The following is a 3,718-nucleotide window of genomic DNA, read 5'->3' as shown; positions in this document are numbered from 1 at the left end:
TTGTTGTTCTCCCGCCCTGGCGGGGGGTTGGGCTAGATGATTTACTAGGTCCCTTCCGACCCTTAATCTATGAAACTATGGTAGCAGAGAAAGGTTTGAAAAGATGACTTAAGTGCTTGAACATCCAGTGGAGGGCATGGGCACATGAACACGTTTTCGTGAGGTAAACAAGGAGGGCAGGGAGACATCCAGCATACCGGCTGCCCTGCAGTACTGCTGCTATACACACTCTTACCTCTGGTGAATGAAGGCTAACCCATGGTAAATTACCCTGAGCACCTCTTTCATTGAGGACAGAAATACTGCTGTTTATGCAAGGGGTAAGAAAGCACACAACCTTACTTATTGTGTGGTGCTCCGCTAAAAATGGTTGCAGGTACACCGTATGCGGCTCACGGCACCTCAAACAGGTTTGAGGCACCACCAACCTCACATGCATGCTCATCTGTTCATGCCCTATGCGGCTAAAGTTATCAGTGTAAATACTACTAACCTGGCCAAGGGGGAGCTGGATTTGGGTCACAGTCTAAAGGTGAATATTTAAAAAAATATAAAGCTCTTGCTAACTCTTTGTGAGCCTGGAAGGCGGAAGGGGAAAAAAACTGCACATCTCCATTTAAAAACATAAATCTTGAGTTGAGGGGCCAAGTGCCCTTTCTCTTCTCCAGCAATCCTGTCCTATTTTATTTTTCTCATTCTCCTCCCATCCCTTCCCTTCCCTGAAGTTCTGTGCCTTTCTTCCGAAAAGTAAACTAGGAGTAACCCTAGGAGAGGAGTTAATCTGAGTTGACTACCCAGCTGTTTACTTCGCTTCTCAGGTGAATTTTGTAGCCCACCCTGAGCTCCCTGCTACCACAGCTACACTTACAGAGGCACCCAACATTGCTAACTCAGATGGGTCTCTGCTTTGTCTCATGAACCACCCCCCTCAATCTCATAAATATGTGCATGTAACATTACATGCATGATTATTCCCATGGAGAACTACATGAGCAAAGATAAATTTCTGCCAAAGTGTTTATTAGATTGAGGCTCCAGATTAGAAATTACTTGAAGGAAGGAATCAATCTTCTTACCAATGGGTCTCAAGAGTATGTGTATACCATCTCTCCAGTGATCTCAGGGTGGGATGCTCCCAAACACACCCACTCTGAATCCCACATGCCAAACCTGAAAGTGCAGCACTGAACCTGCTCTGGGGTCATCCCCCTATGGCTGTTCTCAAAACCTCTACCTCTGACATGCTCTAGTCACCCCCAAAACAGCTTCACAGCTACATTTCCAGGTTTGATGCATGAAACTGGGACCAAGTAGGCAGAGCTGTGCTTGGGGAGCTGTGCCCCTCCCCAAGGATGCCAGAGACAGGGGACTGCCCCTTAAACAGAGGTCCTGATCTGAGCAGACAGACACCTATGTGAATGCAGTTCTCCACTGGCTTCAACAGGGCTCAAAGCAAGGGTCCACCTGCATTGTTCATTTTGCCAGAGTGGGGCCTGCGTTTATAAGTTCTTCCAGGGCACAATTTTTGTTAAGCTCTTCCCAATGATGAACACCCTCCTTGTAAGCCAGGTTAAAAAATTGTCCACCCCAGCTCACAAAACAAAAGTGCAACTGCTATAAATCATAAGCAGTGGACATTGTGCAAAAGACATACCTGTCAGCAAAGAGACCCTAGCAAGCCAATTCAGTGACTTGAAGTAGATTTCATGAGCTGTTTCTAGACTACAGCATTTCAGTCTGCCCCTCTCTCCACAAGGCCATTTATTAATCTGTAACTGCCTAGTGGAAGCCCCATGTGGGAACCTGTCGGACAAATCCCTAAAGCACAACTCCCTTTGTCAGTGTTAGAGGACACATGGTCATTTCCCCCGGTACCAGAGGTGCTAAGAGCCCTCATTCTGGTACTCTTCACATCATATTCAGTGTGGACATAGGGTATAGGGGGTCACTCGGAGACACTAGTCACTAGGAGACATCAACCTTGATTCCATAACCTGGACAACTCCTCTTCAACACTGTGATAATTTATTAGTGTAACTCATCATCAGGACATCATGTTTTCCCCATGTGAGAAAATGTCCCATAACTTCTGTATTACTTGTTTCTCTCAGGTCCCTTCATAACCTCTTGTTCCAGCAGCCTCCATAGGGGTTTATTATTTTATTTGCTCCAGTTATATTTCCCACTAAATTTTTTCCTTGCTATATAGATTTCTTTCTTTCTGTCACCTCTCCCAGCCTCCCTTTTTATCTTGTCTCCCACTGCACATATCATTTGCTTGTGGGCTCACCCCTATGGCCCTTCTCTGTACCCTTTTAAGTGCTATAATATTTTTTCTATAATAGGCTGACCAGATGTGAACTCACTATTTTAAGCTGCATGATATCATATCATCCTCAGTCCTCTTCTAGCCATGGCTTCAGTTAAGTTGTTGCACTCCCCAGGCATTTTGAGAGAAGATGGCCATAGTCTCAATGTTGTTTCCCTAAATGGTTTTTTTATTCTTTTGTACTCCCTGGGTTTGATTCAACCTTTGCATCAAGAGGGAATTCATCCCAAAAATAGCATCAAGTGGTGTATGTTCACTCCACTACCCTGCCATGTGCAGTTTAGGGGGAAAAGACAGCTTTAAAAGCTGTGAACAGCTGGGATTCTATAAAACACCCAAATGCCCACTACAGAGTTGAAACAAATGGTCTGGTCACACCTCAACCAGCACCATCCATTTTGGGGGCTGGTTGCTACCAGGCTCTCTCTGAGGGCAGAGGTTTTAAATAATGTGTGGTGCCAGTTCCCTCTGGATGAGTTTACCATAGCCAAGATCATATAATATATGACATATTTCATAGGAAAACCTTATATTTAATGTTGCAGTCCATCCAAAATGGACTTTGTGCAAAAATCGGTCCAAATGTAAGTGCATACGACATCACAGAAGTCTCCTTGAGTTGCATCTGCTTTCGCTAAGGCTGAGTTTTGTTTATTGTATTCATAAATTGAATCCAAGGAAGGAACATTAATCTCTAGCCCAACTTGCAAACTCCCAGCTTGCCCCATAAATTTCAGAAGTAAATAAAGAGATTCAAGATGTGTGACACAGAAAATGTCTCATTTCTGTGTTTTTACAGAAGAAAAATCTAATGCTTCCAGTTATTGCTAAAAGACTCTCTAGTCATCTGTACTTTCTCTTTTTTTCTGATTGTGAAGATACAGCTTTACAAACACAGCCTAATCTGTATAGCTTTTTCACAACACTCAGTATCTATTTCTTTTTCACATTACAGTTGCAAGACTTGGCATGACAGATAATGTCCAACATGTTGGTGTAGGAAATTTGCTTTGAGAAGTATTTCCCAAACACATGCCTGTATTGTATCCATGCACTGAGGAAGTGGAATGGGTGGAACTAGTGACAACTGTATTACCTAATGAGAAATTTTCTATACAACCTGTAGTAGCATTGTTAAAATGTTGCATTTTCATCAGATGAAATTGGGTCTAAAACTTTATATAAGAAAAAAGGAAACAGAGTATATAAAAGTTAAAGAGACAAATGCAGAAAGAATTAGTTTAATATGTCACTCCATTCAAATCTGCAGGGAAAAGTGAGAGAGAGAGTGAGACATCAAAACGGTATTCACTGGACTTCTAAAAGATCCTAAAAGAATATTTTCTATGTCTTTCAAACAGTTTTACGCACTTCTGTTCAGTCAAAATG

At 42.7% G+C, this 3,718-nt stretch overlaps 1 protein-coding gene across 1 annotated transcript in view; it reads right to left on the bottom strand.

Moving 5' to 3' along the window:
- The window catches only part of SCML4 (sex comb on midleg-like 4 (Drosophila)), a 104,354-nt gene that overhangs the window by 40,179 nt on the left and 60,457 nt on the right, over positions 1-3,718 (bottom strand). The gene's annotated exons all lie outside the window — the stretch shown is intronic.

The sequence above is a fragment of the Gavialis gangeticus genome, unplaced genomic scaffold (assembly GCF_001723915.1).
Source record: "Gavialis gangeticus isolate Ggan-Ray unplaced genomic scaffold, GavGan_comp1, whole genome shotgun sequence".
Lineage (NCBI taxonomy): Eukaryota > Metazoa > Chordata > Crocodylia > Gavialidae > Gavialis > Gavialis gangeticus.
Note: the sequence above shows the minus strand (reverse complement) of the source record. Positions and strands in the feature narration are given on the sequence as shown.